The sequence below is a fragment of the Coenobita brevimanus genome, chromosome 45, assembly GCF_032717465.1.
Source record: "Coenobita brevimanus isolate Jiangsu-jjx chromosome 45, ASM3271746v2, whole genome shotgun sequence".
Classification (NCBI taxonomy): domain Eukaryota; kingdom Metazoa; phylum Arthropoda; class Malacostraca; order Decapoda; family Coenobitidae; genus Coenobita; species Coenobita brevimanus.
The window spans coordinates 37,813,256-37,836,151 of NC_136998.1; positions in this window are offsets into that span (position 1 = coordinate 37,813,256).

A 22,896-nucleotide genomic window follows, 5' to 3' on the forward strand; every position below is an offset into this window, starting at 1 on the left:
TTTCCTCCCTCCCTCCCTCCCTCCCTCTCTCATTCTTCATTTTACTTCTCCCCTCCCCTACCTTACGTTCCTCCCTCCCTCATTCTTCATTGTTCACTACCCCTCCCCCTCTCTCCCTCCGTCCCTCCCTCTCTCTCCGTCCCTCCCTCTCTCTCCCTCTCTCATTCTTCCCTTTACCTCTCCTCTCTCTTACTTTGCCTCCCTCACTCCTTCCTTAATAGTTTCTTCATCCTTCTCCTCCCTCTCTCCCTCCTTCCTTCATTCTTCATTCATCATCTTGGCTTTTACTCCTCTCTCTCTCTCTCTCTCTCTCTCTCTCTCTCTCTCTCTCTCTCTCTCAATCCTTCCTCCCTACCTCCTATCATTATTATTCCCTTCCTTTCATCCTTTCCTCCCTCCCTCTCTCCCTCCCTCCCCCTCTCACCTTCATGGTCATCTCCTCCACCATTCATCACCAACACCTGTATCTCCCTCCTCCCTCTCTCCCCCCCGTCCTTCTCCCTTTCCCTCCCCCTTCCCCTTCCCCCTCCTTTCTTCCCGTCCAACCAAGCATCAATTCCTTCTCTCTCTCTCTCTCTATCTCTCTCTCTCTCCATTCTTCCATTTTTTCCTCCTCGTCCTCCTCCTCCTTCTCCTTCATATAAAATTTACTCATTGTCCTCAGGGTCGTAGGAGGCACGAGATTAACCCCTCACCCTGCCTCACATCATCATCATCATCATCATCATCATCATCATCATCGTCATTATCACCATCATCATCATCATCATCATCATCATCGTCATTATCACCATCATCATCATCATCATCATCATCATCATCATCATCATCATCATCATCATCATCATCATCATCATCATATCACTCTCATCACCACCTAAATTATGATTATTATATCACTATTATATTACCATTATTTATATTGCTGTTCTTTTTTGATGATGATGGTGATGATGACGATGATGATTAATGCTATCTTTGTACTACCCTTAAGTGGCGTCAACACCATCACCACACATCACCACCACCACACACACCACCATACACACCACCACCACCACACAACCCACCTCGACAGCAGTCACAACCATAATCATCACACTCATCACCACAGCCACAACCACACCACAACCACGCCATCAACATCATCTCATAAGTCACCATAGGTACCTTCACCACCACCATCGTAACTACATTATCACCACCACCATCATCACTACATTATCACCACTGTCACCACCACAAACAAGCGAAGTCCATTAGTGTATGGTTTAGTGCTATTAATATCACACACACACACACACACACACACACACACACACACACACACACACACACACACACACACACACACACACACACACACACGAATCCACTCTATTGCAATTACATGAAAAAGGGGAATTGATGTGGAGGAGAGAGAGAATGGGGGAGGGGGAGTTAGTAAGGGGTTGGGGGTTGGAAGAGGGGGGGTTTGGGGGGGTTTAACAAGCTGGAAACCTCTCTTAAATAACCCCCTCTCAAGCCGTTTACCACATTAGATAGATAGACAGATAGATAGATAGATAATACAGATAGATAATAAATAGATAGACATTATAAAACTAAAAGAATATAAGAAGATAAATAGAGTTCTTGAGTAGATGAATAGGCTGTTAGAGAGTCTTATAGTAGATAGATGGGGCAGATAGATAGATAGACAGCTGGAGATAGACACAGATGTACTTGAAGGCTCCCCCCCCCCAGGTTCTTGAGGAGATGAATGTGAGGCTTTGAGATGGAGTTAAATTATTGCCTGTTTGTCATGGTGAAGTGTGTGTGTGTGTGTGTGTGTGTGTGTGTGTGTGTGTGTGTGTGTGTGTGTGTGTGTGTGTGTGTGAGAGAGAGAAAGAGAGAGAGAGAGAGAGAGAGAGAGCATTATAGTTTTTCAGGTCATTTCTCTTCAGTCTACCTCTACTTCTGTCTGATCTCTCTCTCTCTCTCTCTCTCTCTCTCTCTCTCTCTCTCTCTCTCTCTCTCTCTCTCTCTCTCTCTCGTCTTCAATTGTTTCTCTGTTTTATCTCTCTCCATCCTCTTCTGTCTGTCACGCACACGATTCCTGTACATCTCTATACACACACACACACACACACACACACACACACACACACACACACACACACACACACACACACACACACACACACACACACACACACACACACACACTTCTCTCCCATTTTATCTTCCTCTTTTCCCCTTCCACTTCGATCCTTCATTTCCTCACTTTTTCTTTACCTCCCTCTCTTTCCCTCCTCTCCCCCTCATCCCTCTCTCCCCCTCCCCTCCTCTCTCCTCCCTCTCTCTATCACAAGCTTCCTAACCAACATCCTCTTTCCTCTCCCTCAACTTTACCTTCACCTCCCCTCCCTCCTCTCTCCCTTCTCCCTTTTCTTCGTCTCCTCTCTTCCTCCTCCATCCTCATCTATGCTTTCCTTCCCCTCTCTTCTGTCCTCCCTTCACCCTTTCTCCCTTTCACTTGTCAGTTCTCCCTCATTCCCTTTCCCTTAGTTTTCCCTCCCTTCTCCCTTCCTCCCTCCCCTCCCCCTCCCTCCCTCCCTCCCCTTTCCTTTCATGATTTCTTCCTTATTCCCTTCTCTTACCTCCTACCCTATCCTCTTCCTTCCTCTCCCTCTCCTTCCCTTCCCTTCTTTCATTCCCTCTCTCTCCCTCATCACCATTCTTTCCTTCTCCCTCTTCCTTCCATCTTCCATCACCCCTCTTTCTCCCTCCCTTCCCCTTCCTTCCTTTCTCCCTCCCCTTTTCCTTCCCCGTCCCCTCCTCTCCTCCCCACACGACATCCTCCCATCCGTTTTCTCTTCGATTTTTGTCATTATTATTACAGTACCCCCTAAACTGGGAGAGAAAATGGGGGTACTGTGACAAAAGTTGGAAATAGCTGGCATTTTTCTTTTTCATTTCATTTTTTTCATTTTTTTCTGATTTTTGGGGAGATGTTGGAACTCTCTCTCTCTCTCTCTCTCTCTCTCTCTCTCTCTCTCTCTCTCTCTCTCTCTCTCTAATTAATACAACATACATTTTCTGTGATACTCGCGATTTGCACACAGTTATTATATAAATGCGTTCTCGTCACACACACACACACACAGACACACACACACACACACACACACAGAGGCGTTAATAAGAGGAGATAAAGAGGAGGGCATGAATTAAGTCGTAAGGAATGAGTAATAAATAAGAGCTGGGTGAGTCACACACACACACACACACACACACACACACACACACTCAAACAGGTATCGATAACTATGAACACAATACTGGAGAGATTTATTTTCTGCCTACGTTAGAGAGAGAGAGAGAGAGAGGAGGGGAGGAACTCATGAAGAAGTTAGTGGGGCCTTGAAAGATGAACTAAGAACACTACGGTGGAACTGGTGACAGTAATAGTAGTAGTAGTAGTAGTAGTAGTAGTAGTAGCAGTAGTGGTGATGGTGGTAGTCCTTTTTTTGGTACTGCAGAAGGTGATTGTGGTAGCGGTGGTTGTGGTGATAGGAATAACAGTGGTGGTAGTGGTGGTGGTTGTGGTGGAAGGATTGGCAGAAGTGGTGGTAGTGGTAATATTAAAGAAAGCTGGAGTGGGGTAGTGGTGGCAGGGGTAATGGCGGTAGTGGTGGTTGTAGAAATTATAATCGTGGTAGTAATGGTGGTGGTAATGATGGTGGTAGTGGTGATGATAGTAACGTTGGTGGTGATGGTGGTAATGGTGATAGTGGTGGCGGTAGTAATGGTGGTAATGTTGGTAGTTATGGTAGTAGTGGTGGTAGGAATGGTGCTAGTGGTGGTGGTAGAAGTGGTGGTGATAGTGGTGGGGGTAGTAATGGTGGTAATGTTGGTAGTTATGATAGCAGTGGTGGTAGAAATGGTGCTAGTGGTCGTGGTAGTAGTGGTGGTGATAGTGGTGGGGGTAGTAATGGTGGTAATGTTGGTAGTTATGGTAGCAGTGGTGGTAGAAATGGTGCTAGTGGTCGTGGTAGTAGTAGTGGTGATAGTAATGTTGGTAGTAATGGTGGTAGTTATGGAGAGAGCGACCATGGAGGAACCACTTGAGAGGATTTGTGATAGTGAAGCTGGGATACCTTACTGGGAAGAGGCCATGGAGGAGAGGAGAAAGGAGGAGGAAGAGAGGAGGAGAGGAGAGAAGGAAGATGAAGGAGGGAGCAAGAAGGGAGAAGACGAGTGGAGGAGAGAGAAGGAGGATGGAGAAGAGGAGGGAGGAGGAAGAAGGGAGAAGATGGGAGGAGGAGAGGGAAGGAAGAGGGAGGAGGAGAAGAGGAGGGAAGGAGAAAGAAGGGAGATGATGGGAGGAGGAGGGGAGGGAAGAAGCAGGGAGGAGGAGAGGGAAGAAAGAGGAGGCAAGAAGGAAGAAGATGGGAGGAGGAGGAAGAAGGGAAAAGACAGAGGAAGGAGAGGAAAGGAGAAGGCAACAAGAAGGGAGAAAACAGAGGGAGAAGAGGGAAGGAGGAGGGAGCAAGAAGGGAGAAGATAGAGGGAAGAGAGGGAAGGAAGAAGAAGAGAAAAGGGGGGAAGGAGGGGAGAAGACGGGTAGAAGAGGGAAGTAAGAGCAGAAGAGGGAAGGAAGAAGACGAAAGAAGAGGAAATTTGAGGAAAGGCGGAAGGGGTGAAAAGAAGTGGAAAGGAGGAGAGAAGACAGGGGGAAGGGAGGGAAGGAGAAAGGAAGAAAAAGAAGGGAGACTATAAAAGGGGGAAAATATGGAAGAAAGAAGAGGTGGGGCAGGGAACAGGGGGTGAGGAAGACAAGGAAAGACAAGGGGAAAGGAGAAAGATTAAGTTCTACATATTATCCAAACAAAAGCAAACAAATTGACATAAACAAAACCTCACACCATCACCCCCTTCCTAAAGTCACACCAGCCTCCCCAAACCTCCCTAAAATCACACCAACCTCCCCAAAACCACATCAGGCTCCCCAAAGCCATATCAACCTCCCCAAAAGCACATCAGCCTCCCCAAAACCACATCAACCTCCCTTTAACCACATCAACCTCCCCCAGACCACATCAACTAACCAAGATCATGTTACGGAATGCGAAAAGACACGCGAAGACACAACAAAACTCACAAACAAGACCCCAAGCACGGGAAAGAAAAATCAAAACAACGCCAAACGAGAAAAGAAAATGGAAAAATCATAACCGAGTCGGAAGAAAAAAGAAAAAAATAGCTACCCAAACAAACCTTAACGAAGACGAGGAAGAAAAAAATACCAAAACAAACTTAAAAACAGAAAAAAAAACACCAAAAAACACCTGTGGAAGACAAAAAAAGAACCAAAACAAATCCAAAGTTAGGTAAAAAGTGAAGAGAGTTGTGGTTTGGCGGGAGTGGGCAGGTAGAGACAGGTGCGTGGCGAGTCCTAATTAGCGGGCAGGTGAGGCGAGGTGTTGCCCCCGCCAGGTGAAACTTACGTGATGCATAATACCATAACCCGAGAGGGGCGGTGACGGGGAGGGGGGGGATGGGGGGAGGGGGAGATACAGGAGGGAGAGGGGAAAATGGGGGACAGAGAAGAAGGGAGGAAGGGATATGTTAGACAGGGAGTGAGTGAGGGAGGGAGATGTGAAGGGAGAAATGAGGGGATGTGAAGGGAGAAATGTTAGATGTAGGAGAGGGTGAGGGAGAAAAGTTTGAGGGAGAAGGGAGGAAATGATGGGGATGCAAGGGAGGGAAGTAATGAAGTGTGAAATGTGGAGGAGAGAGATGTGAAGCGAAGGAATCCAACAAGAATGAGTGATGATAACTGAAGAATGTAGTTTTTAATTCACTATCTTGTTATTGTGAGAAAGCAGTTGATGTTGCTGTGTAAGAATTTCTCTCAAACAATTAAGAGATAGGCGGAAGGGGGAAGAAAGGAAACATAAGTAACAGGAATAACAGAAGGAGAGAAACAGAATAGGTAAAATAACGCATGAAAATACACCAAAGGAATAGGAGAAAGGACTGTTTCCCTTACACTGACTGGAGGGGAAAGGCGATGAGAGAGGGTTGGTGTGGGGGAAAGGTGAAGGGGTTAATAGTAGGGGGATATGAATAGGGGACAGGGAGACTGGAAGGGAGGAAGGAGAATGCGAGAGGGGTGGAGGGCTGGGGAGAAGGGGCAGAATAAGGGGAGAGAAGGGGAGAAAGTAATTGAGGTGTAGGAAATGGGTGAGAGAAGGGGTGGTGAGGTAAGAATGTACGAAGGTGGTGGAGATGGAGGGAAAAGGAGGACATGAGTGGAGGGGAGGAGGCAGGGGTGAAAGGGTAGAGGGTTGAGGAGTGAGGAGAGGGGGGAGGGGGAGGGGGTGGGGGGAAGAAGGGGTGGTCCGAGCTACAAGAGAGGGTTTCCGCCCATTCGTCTCTCTTAGCATGACGGCAGAGAGGGATGTGGAAGGGTGTGTGTGTGTGTGTGTGTGTGTGTGTGTGTGTGTGTGTGTGTGTGTGTGTGTGTGTGTGTGTGTGTGTGTATAATAATATAAAAACAAGGATGTGTTGAGTGTGAAGGTGGATGTTAGTGTGGAAGTGGATGTGATGTGGAAGTGAGGGCATGGGTGTGGATGCTTGAGTGTTGGTGGAGTATGGATGTGGGTTTTGGATAGCCGTAGAAGGGTGGGGTGTTGGATGTTCAGTGTGGGCAAGGTATGGATGTGGATGTGTAAGTGTGGGTACAGTGAGGGAGAAGGCATTGGTTTGGTATGGCTGCAGATGTGGGCGTGGGCGTGGTGAGGGTGTGGGCGTGGGCGTGGGCGTGGACTGTTCAGTGACCCATCAATACTGAGCCAAGAGCGCCATTACTGATAAGAGAGTGAGGCTGACTGATGGAGGGAGGGAGAGAGGGAGGGAGGGAAGGGGGGTTTGGAGAGAAAGAGATTGGAGGGGAGTAGGAAGGGGGAAGGAGGTGGAGGGGAGGAGGAGGAAGGGGGAAGGGGATGGAGAAGAGGAAGGGGTTAGGAAAGAAAGAGGTAAGGGAGGAAGGAGTTATGGAGAGAAAAGCTGAGAGAAAGAAAAGTGAAAGGTTGATGGAGGGAGAAGGGGGATGGGAGCGGAAGGGAGACAGAGGGGGGGAAGAAAGGGAAGCGTGGGGAGGGGAGAAGGTCAGAAAGGGAGGAATGTGAGTCAGGGAAAAGGGATGAAAGAATGAGAGAGATGGGGAAGGGGTAGAGGAAGAGAAAAAAGGAAAGAGGACGTGTGTGGAAAAGATGGGAAAAGAATAGGGGAGAGAAAGGAGAGAAAATGAAAAGCTCCTGAAACAAAGATAAAAGTGAATGAGTAGGAAGAAAAGGGGAAGGAAGAGAGAAGAGAGAGAGAAGGAAGAAAGAGGGAAGGAAGGAAGAGAGAAGGAAGGAGGAAAGATTTAAGAAGAAAGAAGGAAAGGTAAATATTCTCACTGCAAAGCCCACCTGTTTTACATCTTATTCTTGCTTCCTTGAGATCATTTATAATCGAAGAAAAATGGAAGAAGAAAAAAAGGAGAGGAAAGGAATATAACAGAAGATGATGAACGAAGGTGATTGAGTAGACAGAAGTGGAGGAGGAGGAGGAGGAGGAGGAAGATTGGATATGAAAGAGAAGAGGATGATGGAGAGAGGATGAGGTTAAGAGAGAGGGAAATAACTTAGGTAACTCAATGCAAGCCAGAGTAAGTGAGAGTGAGCGAGAACAAATGCCGACTTGAGCGAAAGAGAGAGAGAGAGAGAGAGAGAGAGAGAGAGAGAGAGAGAGAGAGAGAGAGAGAGAGAGTGCGTGAGAGTGAGAGAGTGAGTGAGTGGCAGCGAGTGAGGGCATAAATATATAAAACCAGGGAACCAAGTTAATGCACAAATTAGTGAATAACGGTGTGGGTGGGTGGGTGAGTGAGTGAGTGAGTGCGTGAGCGAGCGAGTGAGTGAGTGAGTGAGTGAGTGAGTGAGTGAGTGGGTGAGTGAGTGAGTGAGCGAGGAGGGGGAAGGGGGTGAGTGTGAAGAATCTGTTTACTCTGGATCGACTCACTGTAAATTACCATCACGAGGTTGAGTGGCTGGCGATTTATAGCTGGGGTAAGGAGGAAGGGGAGGGGGGAGGGGGAAAGGGGAGGAAGGGAGGGGGAAGAGGGAGGAAGGGGAGAGAGACGAGAGGAAGGGAGTGGGGGCGAGGGGGAGGGACGGAGAAGAAGAGTCAGAACGAGGGGGAGAGGGGAAGGGAGAAAGAAGGGGGTTAAGAGATACAGGGAAGGGATGAGAATGGAGAGGAAGGAAGAGAAGGGGAGGAAGAGAGGAAGATGGAAGAGAAAGGGAGTGAAGGGATGAGGAGGAGGGAGTGAGACGAAGACAATGAGGAAGCAAAGGGGGAGAGGGGGAGGGAGAAAGAAGGGAGTTAAGAGGGGGAGGGATAAAGAAGGGGGTTAAGAGAGGGAGGGAAAGGGTGAAGATAGAGGAATGACTGGGGGAGAAGAGACGCAGGAGAGAGAGGTGAGGATGGAGAAGGGAGAGGGTGGAAATAAGAGAGAAAAAGAGAAGGAGAAGAGAGGAAAGAGAGAAGGAAAGGGAGGAATGGGTAGAGGATAAAGGGAGGGAAGACGAAAAAGTAGGCAGGAGGGGAAACGGATGAGAAGGGAGGGAAAGAGGGAGTGGGAAAGGTGATGAGGGGGGAAGGGAGAAAGGGGAAATGGGAACAGGAAGGTGGGAAAGGGGAAAAGAGAGGGAAAAAGGAGGGAAAAGATGAGACGGGAGAGGATGAAGTGAACAGAGAGGAGAAAAGGGTACAAATGAGTGTATTGGAGAGTGAGGGGAAATTCCTGACTGTATTTCAGAGCTGGGTGTGGGATGAGGGGAAGGGGTAAGGAGGGGAGGAAATGAGAGGGGAAAAAGTGTGTGAAGAGGAAGCAGGGGAAGGTGGGGAGGGAATCGAAGATGGTAGGGGAAGGGATAGCGAAAGAGAGGATGGGGAAAGAGGAAAGGGGAAGAGCAGGGACGAGATGAAAGGGGAGTAGATTGAAAGGGGAGGAGATGAGACGGGAGGAGAGTGTGATGGGGAAGAAGGGGAAGACGTAAGGGAAAGGTGAAGAAGGAGACGAGAGAGGGAGAGGTTGTAAAGGGGAAACAGGAGAGGAGTGAAGAAGAGGAAAGAGACGAGAGGGGATGAGGGTGTGAAGGGAAGAAGCGAGAGGGGGAATTGAAGGGAAGAGAAGGAAAGGAAGTGATTGGAGGGTGGGGAAGAAAGAGGAAAGATAAGGTAACAGGGATGACGTAAAGGAAAAGGTACGAGGTGGGGATGAGACCCGGGGATGGGAAATGAGTGAGGAAGGAAACAGTTGTATGAAAGGGATGAAAGATGGGGAGTTGGGTGAAGGATGGGGAGGAGGTTGAAGGATGGGTAGGAGGTTGAGGAATGGGGAGGAGGTTCAGGAATGGGGAGGAGGTTGAAGGATGGGGAGGAGGAGGTTGAGATGGGGAGAAACAATACACTCTGAACTATACCATAATTAGGAAAAAATATAGAGAAGACTAGGCCACATTTTCCTAAACACTCTCCCACCCTTCACCCTCAATCCTTTTATCTCCCTCCTCTTCTCTCTCCCACTACTCCCTCATCATCCATCATCATCGCATCGTTATCAGCGGCCAGGGACACTATCTACACCGCCTTATCTCCGTCTGCCTTTACTGCTTATTTCCCCATTACCCCTTAGCAGAGAAAAAAAAAAGTTACCCCTTCACTCTGATACGCTCTCCATTTTCGGTTCTTCCAAATTACTGTACAATACTTAGTGATTCTTTTAGGTAAGTCTCTGTAATAGGTCTTTTATGTGTATATTATTCTGTAAATCATCATCATCATTAAATCATCACTTACATCACCACCACCACAATCATCACTATAATTTTGACTTTTCCTGTACATAAGAGTGTTTCACCTCATCACTGTAAAGGTCTTCTTATAAATATTATTGTCTGGAGGAAGTAATAAAAATGAATGGGGGTCATGGTACAGAGGAGGCAATATAAATAGAAAAATAAACAGATGCTTGAATATTTTAATGCCAGTGATTCCCCCCCCCCTCTCTCTCTCTCTCTCTCTCTCTCTCTCACACACACACACACACACACACACACACACACACACACACACACATACATACACATCTTTTTTCTTTCTCACATCAAATTCCCCACCCCCACCCCTTTCCCATCCTTTCTTCCATTCTTTCACTTTTCCTCTCTTATTCCCTTACGTTTCCCTTATCCCTCAGTCCATCCCTCCATTCCCTTCCCCTTTTTTTCCCTTCCCCTATTTTCCTTACCCCTCTTTTCCCCTTCTTCTCTTTTCCCTTCCCCTCTTTCACCTTTACCCTCATTTCCCCTTCCCCTCTTTTCACTTCCCCCTCCTTCCCTCTCATAAAGCCCTTCCCATATTCTTCATCATTTCCAATTTCCATATCCGCATTTATTTCTTCTACCTTCTCTCCCCTCTTCCCTCTTCACCCCTCACTTCCCTCCACACTCATTTCCTCTCTCTTTCCATCCCAGTTTCTTTCCCTTCTTTCCTAATCTTTCATTCTTTCTATTCCATTTTTCCGTCCTTTCTATCCCCTCTTTCCCCTATTCTAGTTCCCCTTCTTTCCCACTCCTTCCTAGTCCTACTTTTCCATCTCTTCCACCCTACTTTCCTCTCCTCTCCTCCCCTCCCCTTTCCCTTCTTCCCCCCTCCCTTCTTCCCTCTCCCCTCTCCCATCATCCTCTCTCTCCCTCCCCCCTCCTCCCCTCCTTGAGTCCACTAGAGGTGAGAGTTTATGCAGGGTCGAGTTTACGGCCAGGGAGTTAATATTAATGTTAGAGAGAGAGAGAGAGAGAGAGAAACCAATACACTACATCACTGAACAAACACATATCAGAGCTAGAAAGTCCTTCGAAAGCGCATACCTCCGCCAGTGCCATTGCCATTTAAGAGGATCCGGATCCTCCCCAACATTCAATGATTTCTTCCTTGGCCCGTAGCCCACCCATCCACAAAATTTCATCAAAATCCGTTCATAACTTTTTGAGTAATCCTGCTAACAAAAAAAAACAAAAAAAAAAAAAAAAAAAAAAAAACAGCAGCAAAAACACAATCTCCTTGGCGGGGGTAACAAACGAGCCAGAAAACCGTCTAATAATCACTCTGCATCATGTCACTTATAATTTCCGAGCCTCTTATATTAACCCCAACACCTAGACGATTTTCTTTTTTGTTTTATTCTTGCTACCACCAGACGATTTTATATTTTTATCTTATTATTTGTTTTATTTTGTCCTTATTAGAGGGATTCGGGAAGGCTGTATCAAACCCCTCCCATTCGAAATCTTTCCTTGGCTGAATAAAATCGTCCGTTGGGTACCAAGAATGATGCAAAAATGAGTCACTGAAGCGAAGGGGTGAAGAAAGGGGAGCAGGGAGGAGAGGAAGAGGATGGGGGATGGGGAGGGAAGAATGGGGAACGGACGAATATAGCCTGAGATCGAAGGGAAAACAGGAAAAAGAAGGAATGACAGTGGGAAAAAGTTCTTAGCTGTCCACCCTAGCTTGGAAAAGACTGACAGACGCGAGAGTGACAGACCCAACCATCAAATCCTCCACACATAAAACAGATGGACGGTCGTGGCTTAAGTAGTAAAATTAATCAAATCATCAGTCACCCTCTGTCAGTTCCCCCTCAAAGCACCCACTTCAGCACCGAAAACCCGACCCAAACCCTTCCCCCACGGACAGACAGACGTACTCCTTCTGCCTGTAACCCGACCTGGAATAAATTAGCCGACTGAGAGGGCACCGCATCCCTTAGCCTCTCCACTTTATCTGCTCTGTTTGTTGGCTCTCCTCGCGGCCCATTGAGCTCGTCACACTGCGTCTTATTCCCTTGTTTATTGGGGCTCGCCTTTCCAGCCCTCTCTGCCCGTAATTACTGGGGTATAAAGGCTGATTTACGGGCCAATTATACGAGGGGTTTTTAGTGCATGTTGCTTGGGTCTGGCGGTGGTGATTGAGGGGTGGATGGCTGGGGGTGAGGAGGGTGTGGTGTGGTATGGGGATTTGAGGTGATTGTGGGGTTTTGTGGTGGTATATTTGTATTGATGTGTGTATTAACAAAAGCAACATGAACAGTAATAATAATAATAATAATAATAATAATAATAATAATAATAATAATAATAATAATAATCTCGTAGGTAAATCTTGCATCCAATTTATTTTCCTTTTCAGATAAGCTTGGCAAATTGGGAAAATGTAAGGATTCGGTCAATTGCCACGGCTCCGTCTCTCAGGTTACTTTGTAGTCTTAAGATGAGGAAAATTGTCTGGAGAAAACTGGAATAGAATGCTAGACTTATGCTGAGTATGTGAGGGTTGAAGTTCGGGTGTACGTGTGTCATGAGGCTCCTCACTCTCTTACCCTCATTCTATCGTATATTCTCTCCCCTTCCCCCTTAACCTCCCTTCCCCCTTTACTTCCTCTCCAAACAGACTACTTTTCTCTCCCTTTCACTTCCTCATCCCCCTTCACCTTTCCCTTCACCTTCCTTTTTCCCTTCCACTATCCCAAATCTTACCTTTTCCCATCCCATTCCTCTTTTTCCCAATATTTCCCTCTCCTCCTCCCCACTCCTCAGCTCCACTCCCCTCCTCTTGCCTAAATCCTTCCCTATTCCCTATCCACTTTCCCTGCCAGGTCTCCTCTGTTCAACACCTCCCCCTCCCACCTCATCTCTCCCCTTCCCTTCCCTTTCTCCCTCTTCTCCTCTCCATTCTTCCCTCTCATCTCCCTTTTCTTTCCCTCCTTCTTTCCTACTCTTCCTCCTCTCCCCTTCCTCACCTTCTCCCTCACCATCTCCCCCTCCTCCTCTCCCCTTCCTCAACATCTCCCTCACCAGCTGCCCCTCCTCCTCTCCCTTTCCTCACCTTCTACCTCACCATCTCCCCCTCCTTTCTCAATGCCTTCCAAATTCCCCCCTCGCCATCCCTCTCCTCTTTCCCCTTCTCTCTCTCTTCCCCCTGCCTCCCCCCTCCCCAACTTGACATATGCCTCCCCTCGGTCCCTCAAGTCATCAAGGATATTTACAGCCCCCTCAGACAGCTCCCCCCCCCCTCCTTCCCCTCCCCCACCTTCACACCTCTTATTGATGGAGGGGGAGGGGGAAGAGGGAGAGGGAGAAGCGAGAGGAGAGAGAGGAGGAGAAAGAGGGAGAGGATGGAGGAGGAGGAATAGGGAGAGGGAGGGGAGAGGGATAGGGGGAGAGAGAGGAGAAGAGAGGGGGAGAGGATGGAGGAGAAGGAATAGGGAGAGGGAGAGAGAGGGAGGGATAGGGGGAGAGAGAGAAGGAGAGAGGGGAAGAGTGAGGAAGAATAGGGAGAAGGAGGGGGAGGGAGGGACAGAAGGAGAGAGAGGAAAGAGAAGGGATGGGGAGGGACAAGGAGATGAAAGGAGAAGGACAGTGGAAGGAGAGGAAGAGGGAAGAGGATGAAGTAGGTGGAGGGAGGAATGGGAAGGGAGAAGGGGATGGAAAGAGGAGGGGAGAGAGAGAAGAGACAGGATAGTGGAGACACAATAGGAGAGAATACGCAGAAGGGCATACGGGAGGACAAGAAGGGAGGAGGGAGTGGAGATGGAAATAGGAGGAGAATGAGGAAGGAGAGAAAGAGACGATGGAGAGGGAAAGGAGAGAGGAAGGAGGAGGTAGAGAGAAAGAATGATAGAGAAGGGGAATGGGGTGGGAGGGGGAGGGGGAATGGGAAATGGAAAAAGGAAGGAAATGGAAAAGAAATGGAATGACAAGAGAAAGTAGGACAGAGGGAAGAGAAGGTGAGGGAGTGGGAGGGGGGAAGGGGGAATGGAAAGGGGAGGAGGATGGAAAAGAGAGGTAATGGAGAGAAAGGAAAGATAGAGAGAACAGGAGAAGAAGGGGAGGTGAAAGGTGAGGGGAAGGGGAGGGTAAAATGGGGAGGAAAGGGGAAGCGATGGGGAGAAAGGCAATACTGAGAGATACTGAACCATAGCGCTTAGCTACCTATTCTCTCTCTCTCTCTCTCTCTCTCTCTCTCTCTCTCTCTCTCTCTCTCATCCCTGTATACCTTTTCCTCTCTCTTTCCTCTATCTGATGAGAGAGAGAGAGAAAGAAAGAGAGAGAGAGAGAGAGAGAGAGAGAATGTGTTTGTGTGTGTGTGTGTGTGTGTGTGTGTGTGTGTGTGTGTGTGTGTGTGTGTGTGTGTGTGTGTGTGAAGATAAGAACAAAAAGATGGGAATAGGTTTTCATAAGTTGCTCTTCCTACACGCCATGAGAGAGAGAGAGAGAGAGAGAGAGAGAGAGAGAGAGAGAGAGAGTAGAGCGAGCTTGAGGAGGCTTGGTCTAACTCACAACACAGTGCCTCGCTTTTAAACCCCCCTTGCCTATAACCATAAATGTTCGCCTCCAATATACTGCTTCATTCCCGTCCCTGGGGAGGAGGAGGAGGAGGGGGAGGAGGAGGGGAGAAGATGAGGAGGAAGAGGGGAAGGGGAGAAATTGAGGAGGCAAAAGGGAAGGGGAGAAATTGAGGAGGAAGAGGGGAAGGGGTGAAATTGAGGAGGAAAAGGGAAAGGGAAGATACTGAGTATGAAGAGGGGAAGGGGAGAAGTTGAGGAGAAAGAGGGAAAGGGAAGAAATTGAGGAGGAAAAAGGGAAGGGGAGAAGATGAGGAGGAAGAGGGGAAGGGGAGAAATTGAGGAGAAAGAGGGGAAGGGGAGAAGTTGAGGAGAAAGAGGGAAAGGGGAGAAATTGAGGAGGAAAAAGGGAAGGGGAGAAGATGAGGAGGAAGAGGGGAAGGGGAGAAATTGAGGAGAAAGAGGGGAAGGGGAGAAATTGAGGAGAAAGAGGGGAAGGGGAGAAATTGAGGAGGAAGAGGGGAAGGGGAGAAATTGAGGAGGAAAAAGGGAAGGAAAGAAGATGAGGAGGAAGAGGGGAAGGGGAGAAATTGAGGAGGAAAAAGGGAAGGAAAGAAGATGAGGAGGAAGAGGGGAAGGGGAGAAATTGAGGAGGAAGAGGGGAAGGGGAGAAATTAAGGAGGAAGAGGGGAAGGGGAGAAATTGAAGAGGAAGAGAGGAAGATGAGAAGGAGGAGGGGAGAGAAGGAAAAGAGATGAGGAGAACGGGAGGGGTAGGGGAGAAAAAGAGGGGGAGAGGAGGAGAAGGAGGAAAAATAAAAAAGAAATAACATCTGAAACAGCAGAAAGAAGGAAGTGAGAAAGAAGGGGAAAGGAAGAGAATTGGGAGAGAGAGAGAGAGAGAGAGAGAGAGTGTGTGTGTGTGTGTGTGTGTGTGTGTGTGTGTGTGTGTGTGTGTGTGTGTGGAGATAAGAACAAAGAGAGGGGGGAATAGGTCTTGATAAGAACACTTGCTCTTGCTACACGCCATATGAGAGAGAGAGAGAGAGAGAGAGAGAGAGAGAGAGAGAGAGAGGATACACAAATACACACCACAAAACACCTCACAATTTCTTCTTAATATTAATACAAACACCTTTTAATACACCACCTGTCATATCAACCACACTCCTTTCACCTCAACTTGGCCCGGATTTTTCTCCTTTAGGGATTTATTTCACGCAGCTCAGTGTCAGAAAGGAGAATTCCACGTCTCTACACCCTCCCCATAGCACTTCTTCGTGACTAGCACAAGATACGAGTGTTAATTTATTGTTAGAACTTAAGACTTCAAGATGGGGAGATGGCAATTTTAGGCCAAGTTAAAATAAAAAGGAGCATAGTGAGTCAGTGGAAGATTTTAGATTACATCCCAAAGTTCCTTGATGATTTTGAGTTCAGGGATGTGAAGGAGAAATTAAGGACTGACAAGAGGAGAGTAAGAAGAGTCAAGAGGAAATAAGAGGGACAAAGAGGACATATATACCAAAGGAGGACATTAGTGCTGAATAAATGCTGAAGTAAAAAAGAGGAATATGAGAGAGAGAGAGAGAGAGAGAGAGAGAGAGAGAGAGAGAGAGAGAGAACGACTAATAAAACCAAAAACATGAACACTCAAGATCCCGTCGACCCCCTAAAAAAAAAAGAGAGAAAAAAAAATCGAGATTCTGAGAAAAAGTGTGGGCGGAATAAGGAGGCCATTAAGAGGAAGGAACCGAATATGAAGAGGAGCCAAGAGGAAACAAGAGGGACAAAGAGAGCTGCCACCTCCACTCCCCCTCCTCCCCTCCCCCTCTCCCCACTAACCTCCCCGGGGTGACGCTTCGGCCATTACAAAGATGGATGAAAATTTAAGAGAGTTTGGGAAATGGTCGGGAAAATATGACTTGGCAGGATACGGAGGGGTGAAAGAGGAGGGGGAGAGGAGGGGAGGGAAGGGAGAGGGGAGAGTGGGGGAAGAAAGGGAGGTAGAGGGATAGGAGGGGGAGGGAAGAAGAGGGAGGGAGGAGATGGGGGAGGGAAGAAGGGGGAAAGAAAAGGGGAGTGGGGGGAAGAAAAGGAGGTAGCAGAAAGAGAGAAGGGGAAATAGTAGAGAAGGATAGGGGGAAATAGGAACGACATAAGAGAGAGAGAGAGAGAGAGAGAGAGAGAGAGAGAGAGAGAGGTGGGAAGAATGGAGGGACGACGAGAGAAAGGAACGAGAGATGAGACCTAGGAAGGGAAGAGGAAAGGGACAGAAAAAAAAAGAAAAAAAAAAGAAGAGGAGGGCGATACAAACAGAGGAAGTGGATGCGGAGGGAAAAAGAAAATGAAGAAGGAAAGGGAAGGAATGAAGGAGTAGCAGCAATGGGAGGGAGAGAAGAGGGAGGAGAGTAAGAAGAGGGAGGAAGAGGGGAAGGAGGAGGAGATTGAGAAGGGGGAGACAGGAAGAGGGAGAGGAAACAGCTAAAGAAGTCTTGGAATGAGTAGGGGAGGAAATGGAGGAGAAAAATGAATTACACCTGAGAGAAGTGAAAGGCAGGTAGGGAAGGAGAGCAGGTCCCGTCAAAGCCTGTTAACGCCTTTTCTTAAGCGATTTATTTTGCTTATTACACCTTGTTGTCCTCTTGTTTGTTACGTAAAGCCTTCCAACACTGTCATACTCTGCACAGACATCGTACAAGAGAATATTAACCAGCCACATCCAAAACTAAATCGCTAAGGAAGAGGTGTTAGGGAGCGTTCTTAACCGTCGGGAATACGAACCCAGGCTAATAAATAAATAAAAAGGAGTGAATGGAAACTAAAGGAAACGCGAAAAAATTTGAGTGAACGATAAACAAAGAAAATAGTAATATAGATAAAGATGAAGAATAAAAAGAAGAAAATCAGAGAAATAAAGAGATTGGGAAACTTATGAAAGCAAAAAACAATAGGAAATATTATGAGAGAGAGAGAGAGAGAGAGAGAGAGAGAGAGAGAGAGAGAGAGAGAGAGAGTTGGAGATATGGGTGAACGATGAGCAAAGACAACAGGAAAAGATGAGTGAGCGAAGATTAAAGAAAAAAGTGCGTGAGAGCGAAGATAAATGAAAAAAGTGAGTGAGCGGCGACCAAAGAAAAAAAGGTGAGTGAGTGAGCGAAGATAAAAGAAAAAAGTGAGTGAGTGAGCGAAGATAAAAGGAAAAATTCAAAGTGCAACGCAAATGGTTTCTTACGACGTGCGTCCTTCATGATGATCAATGTTGTGGGTGTTGTCGTCTTTTCATTCCATCAGCTCTCTCACTTCATCTCTTCTACTCCCTGTCGTCATTCCTTCAGTCTTCTCTCCTAGTAAACTCCTTTCTCTTTTCTTCCTCCCTCTTCCTTCATTTATTCACTACTCACCCCACATACTTTCTTTTCCTTCATTTATCCAATTTCTTTACTTCATTTAATTTCCCTTCTTTTACCCTCCTCTCTTTTCGCGCCGTCCTCATTTTCTTCACATTCTTAAATCTAATGGTAGACCCTTTTAAAGTAACTATTTTTTTCCCCTCACCAGTCACAGCCTAAAATTTATACAGGTTTTTGGTAATCAGTACTAAGAAGAGGAGGATTAGTTTATCTTTATCTATCTATCTATCTATCTGTCTGTCTGTCTGTCTGTCTATCTACCTGTCTATCTATTTGTTTATTTTACTCTCGGAAGATTAATATGACTTTGCATTTATATATTTCTTCATTCATTTTCTTAAGAAGGTGAGGTCTATTTTTGCATAGACATTTTCTCTTCGTATTTTCATTCAAGGATGTCACTTAAATCTTATTCTTAGCTCTCTCCAGACGATTTTACTCAGCTTAAGATATTTTTTATTAATTTCACCACCAATAGTATCTTTTAAGCGAAATAAGGGAGTGTGATGATATGTATGAAATTTTAAGTTATGGTTGTGAAGCGGTTTGTCTGTTTTATTTATTCATAATTTTAATGTAAGGAGGTGATTTACAGTACTGCATTAATTCATCGTCGTTGTTATCATCATCATCATCATCATCATCATCACTTCCATAAGCACCACCACCACCACCATCATAATCACCATCATATTCACCACCACCATCATAATCACCACCACCACCACCATCATCATAATCACCACCACCATAATCACCACCATCACTATCACCACCACCACCACCACCACCACCATATTCACCACCACCATCACCACCACCACCATCACCCCACTATCACACATGTAGTGCACAGGATCAAAAAACATGGGGAAACAAAAAAAAAGAATATGAGAACTACCAAGCTTTACACATTCTCGAGCTTTACAAATCCTCAAGCTTTACACATTTCCAAAGCTTTACACATTCTCAAGCTTTACACATTCTTAAGCTTTACAAACTCTCAAGCTTGACAAATTTTCAAGCTTTACAAATCCTCAAGCTTTATTCAGTGCCTCTACGTGGGTCATTTGTTTACTCTTGTCAGTGGAGGAATGTCATTTTTTTTCTCCTCTTGTCCTTTACGTCTTTCTTCTCTCTCCCTTGCGTCTTAAATCTTCCTCCTATCTCCTTTACGTCTTAAATCTTCCTGGATCTTATCTTGAGACGTGACAGCCATTAAAACGCCCATCATTTATCGCTTTATTCGTGTCCTTATCGTTTTATTCACTAATGTTCCCATCTCGAAGTGATTAATGATGATTTTTATTTCCTGTCTTACTCTGCCTATCTTTAATTTTGATTTTTTTTTTCTTTAATTTTCCAACATTATTATTTAGTGTGTATTTTCATGTTTATTTTTATGTATTTTCTTGTTTATTCTTCTGTATTTTCTTGTTTATTTTTCTTTTCTTGTTTATTTTTCTTTTCCTGTTTATTTTTCTGCATGTTCTTGTTTATTTTTCTGTATGGTCTTGTTTATTTTTCTGTATTTTCTTGTTTACTTTTCTTTATGTTCTTGTTTATTTTTCTGCATTTTCTTGTTTATTTTTTGTATTTTTCTTGTTTATTTTCCTATATTTTCTTGTTTATTTTTTGTATTTTCTTGTTTATTTTTCTGTATTTTCTTATTTATTTTTCTGTATATTCTTGGTTATTTTTCTGTATTTTCTTATTTATTTTTCTGTATATTCTTGGTTATTTTTCTGTATATTCTTGGTTATTTTTCTGTATATTCTTGGTTATTTTTCTGTATTTTCTTGGTTATTTTTCTGTATATTCTTGGTTATTTTTCTGTATTTTCTTGGTTATTTTTCTGTATTGGTCTTGTTTATTTTTCTCTATTTTCTTGTTTATTTTTCTCTATTTTCCTGTTTAATTGTCTGTATTTGTTTATTTTTCTATATTTTCTTGTTTACTTTTCTTTGTTTTCTTGTTTATTTTTCTGTATTTTCTTGTTCATTATCTTGTTCTCAATCCATTTCCTTCAGCGTTCTTCTTTTTTCATTTCAAATCCCTTTCATTATTCACCCACCTTATTTCTTTTCTTTCTCTTGTATTCATTGTATATAATATTATTATCGACAAAAATTGTATCAGTAGTATACGATAGGATTACTCAGGTACAATGTGCAAAATAAATCGCTAAAGAAAAGGCGTTAGGAAGTCTCGCAACCCAGCTGGAAATACGATCAGAGTCGGCGCGAATCATAGGGTGGTCTAGCAGCAAATAATAATAAAAATAATGATAATAATAATAGTAATAATAATAATAATAATAATAAATAAGCCTGATTTTTTTATTTCTGATGTTATTTTGCCTCCTTATTTTTCTCCTTATTATACATCCTTATTTTTTTCTACCTCTTTACTTCATCTACTTAATCTTTATCTTATTGTACCCTATTTTTTTTAAATCTTATTTTACCTTAGGACGATTTTCTTGAGCTTACAAGGGACCCCAGGGAGTGAGGGGATTAAAGCCTGACTAATCCTGCTACTGTAAACCATAAATCACCCAGGTAAAGGGAGTGTGTGTGTGTGTGTGTGTGTGTGTGTGTGTGTGTGTGTGTGTGTGTGTGTGTGTGTGTGTGTGTGTGTGTGTGTCATTCAAATCACTCTTGCCTCCCAACACCAACTCACACCTCCGACACCTTCAAGAATCTCTCTCTCTCTCTCTCTCTCTCTCTCTCTCTCTCCCTACCTGTGAATTACCTGACGCTGCTTCCTGTTAGGGGTGACCTGGACAGAAGGAACCTCCAGGCATTGCAGTCCTTACCACATCACCATCACCCACCCTTACACACTTATCTCATATCTTAACTTTCCACCTCCTCATCCTCGGTCTCCCTCTCCTCCACCAGTATCTCCACCCTCCTTTTCATACACCTTATCTTTCCACCTCAGCCTCTGTCTCTTTCTCCTCCTCCTTCAAGAACTTCATCCTCCCTTACTTAAATCTTTTTCCATCTCGTTCGCACTCTCCCTCTCCACCAAGTCCTCCAACTTCCCTCTCATACTTGGCTATTTTTTTCTCACCGTATCTCTTCAGTCCCTCGTCCTCCCTCTCCTCCGAAAATTTCATCCTCTGTTACACGTCTTTTTTCCTACCTCATTCTCCATAGCCATCTCCTTGAAAACTTCCATACTTCCCTCACATTCTTTGCTACTCCCTCACACCTCATCTCCCCACCACACCTCGTTCTCGATCTGCCTCTCCTCCTCCCCTATCTCCACCATTCCTTACAGCCTCGTTATCTTTTCACTCCATCCTTCTCCTCGAAGAACTTCATCCTCCCATAGATATACGCTCTCTCTCTCTCTCTCTCTCTCTCTCTCCTTCAGTTCCCCAATATATCAAAATTCCCTCTCATCCTTACCAACTCTCTCACACCCCATCTCTCCCTCACCCTCAGTCTCCCTCTCCTTCTCCTCCATCGACTACATGCATAAATTTCCTCCCACCTTCGGATACAATGCCTCACCCCGGCAATAAATTGGAATAAATTATGTACCTGCCAAACCCGAACCGTCCCGCCCCGAAAATAAATAAAATTGTATTATTTTAATGGACATTTCCCCTCCCCTTTATCTTTATGTAATCTGGCTGCGGTGTTTGTGTGGGGAGGAGAGGGATGGGGAGGAAGATGGGGAGAGGTATGGGGAGGGGGAGGGGACTGTGGGGAGTTTGTGGGGGTGGGGTTGTGTGTGTGTGTGTGTGTAAATGTGAGTGTGTTTTCCCTGCTTTGAGATCCTTTGTTTGTGTTTCTCCTTGTGTGTGTGTGTGTGTGTGTGTGTGTGTGTGTGTGTGTGTGTGTGTGTGTGTGTGTGTGTGTGTGTGTGTGTGTGGTTTTGTGTTTTATTTGAGTCTTGTTTCTTATGTGTGTTTGTTCTTTCTCTTTTTGTGTGTGTCCGCGTGTTTCTCTCCGTGTTTCGTGTATGCGTGTTTCTGCTTTGGATTCGATTGCGTGTGTGCTTTGCGTGTGCCCTTAGTGCGTTTCCGTGTCACCTGTGTGTGTGTGTGTAGTGCCCTTCCGTGTTTTGCACGCTGCTTGTTGCGTGTGTTGCGTGTGACTGCCCGGAGATTGCCTTTGTTTTGTACGTCCGCTTTTATCTGTGCGTGTGTGTGTGTGTGTGTGTGTGTGTGTGTGTGTGGTCTTTCTGACTCCTTTTTGCGTGCGATCGCTGAGAGTTTGTATTTCAGCGGTTTGAGTGGCCTTTGCGTTGCTTTTGCGTGTGTTTTTGCGTGACTGTATAGAAACTGCGTGCACTTCAGTACTACAGTTTGAGCGAGTTTGCGTACCGGTAACTTTTGCGTGCTTGTTGCGTGCGACTTCATGGTTACTGCGTGTGCATGGGCAGTTTGAATTGCCTTTCCTTTTATTTTGAGTGCGTTTTGCGTGTCGCTAGGTAGAATTTGCGTGTACTTTCAGCAGTTTGAGTGAATGAATGTGGTTTAGCGTGAGACCCTCCAGATTTTGCGTGTGTTTGAGTGGGTTGAGTGACTTCTGAGTAAGTATTATTTGTGATTTCTGCATATTTTTTGGGTGCGTTTTGCGTGCGCTTCAGCAGTTTGAGTGACTAATGAGTATCTTGAAAGTATGATCGAATGCATATATTTTAGGCGTGTCTAAGTAATCTGAGTTTCTTTTACCCATCCTTTTGTCTGCGTTTTGCGTGCACATCAGCGGTCTGCGCGGGTGTTGCGTGTGGTTTGCGTGTGTTTGGCAGGTTCTCTCTCTCTCTCTATGCAAATCTTCGTGTGGCTCTTGTGAATTTATAGTGACGTAACACCGGCCCAGCCCGACTCATTCTGCCTCTCTTATATTTCCTCGCGATTGTGTGTGTGTGTTTTTTTTCTGGGCTAACTGTTTGATTCCTTCTTCACTGAGAGAGAGAGAGAGAGAGAGAGAGAGAGAGAGAGAGAGAGAGAGAGAGAGAGAGAGAAAATGTGTGCGTAGGTCTTGTGTATGTCTGTGTCTTTCTGTATGTATGTATGTCTGTCTGTATG